This window comes from Arachis ipaensis, chromosome B2, assembly GCF_059453495.1.
Source record: "Arachis ipaensis isolate K30076 ecotype BB chromosome B2, ASM5945349v1, whole genome shotgun sequence".
NCBI lineage: Eukaryota > Viridiplantae > Streptophyta > Magnoliopsida > Fabales > Fabaceae > Arachis > Arachis ipaensis.
In genome coordinates, this window is record NC_142437.1 from 41,975,477 (window position 1) to 41,976,182 (window position 706).

General features: G+C 40.7%; 1 non-coding gene across 1 annotated transcript; it reads right to left on the bottom strand.

The window, feature by feature from the left end:
- Window positions 1–388: 388 nt before the first annotated feature.
- On the bottom strand, window positions 389–496 carry LOC148573750 (small nucleolar RNA R71). Its single transcript, XR_015906349.1, has one exon. It is a non-coding gene; the product is annotated as a small nucleolar RNA R71 (small nucleolar RNA).
- Between the last annotated feature and the right edge of the window lie 210 nt (window positions 497–706).

The window sequence follows — 706 nt, forward strand, 5'->3', positions numbered from 1 at the left end:
CAAAAATAATAATAATGTAAGGAAGATGCTTGGTGACTTCACTGCACCTAATTCCAATTTACATGGAAGAAGCATCTCCATTCCTGCCATTGGAGCAAACAACTTTGAGCTGAAACCTCAATTAGTTTCTCTGATGCAGCAGAACTGCAAGTTTCATGGACTTCCATCTGAAGATCCTTTTCAGTTCTTAACTGAATTCTTGCAAATATGTGATACTGTTAAGACTAATGGAGTAAATCCTGAAGTCTACAGGCTCATGCTTTTCCCTTTTGCTGTAAGAGACAGAGCTAGATTATGGTTGGATTCTCAACCCAAAGACAGCCTGAACTCTTGGGATAAGCTGGTCACGGCTTTCTTAGCCAAGTACTTTCCTCCTCAAAAGCTGAGCAAGCTTAGAGCTGATGTTCAAACCTTCAGACAGAAAGAAGGTGAATCTCTCTATGAAGCTTGGGAAAGATACAAACAGTTGACCAAAAAGTGTCCTTCTGACATGCTTTCAGAATGGACCATCCTGGATATATTCTATGATGGTTTATCTGAGCTATCAAAGATGTCACTGGACACTTCTGCAGGTGGATCCATTCACCTAAAGAAAACGCCTGCAGAAGCTCAAGAACTCATTAACATGGTTGCTAATAACCAGTTCATGTACACTTCTGAAAGGAATCCTGTGAATAATGGGACGCCTATGAAGAAGGGAGTTCTT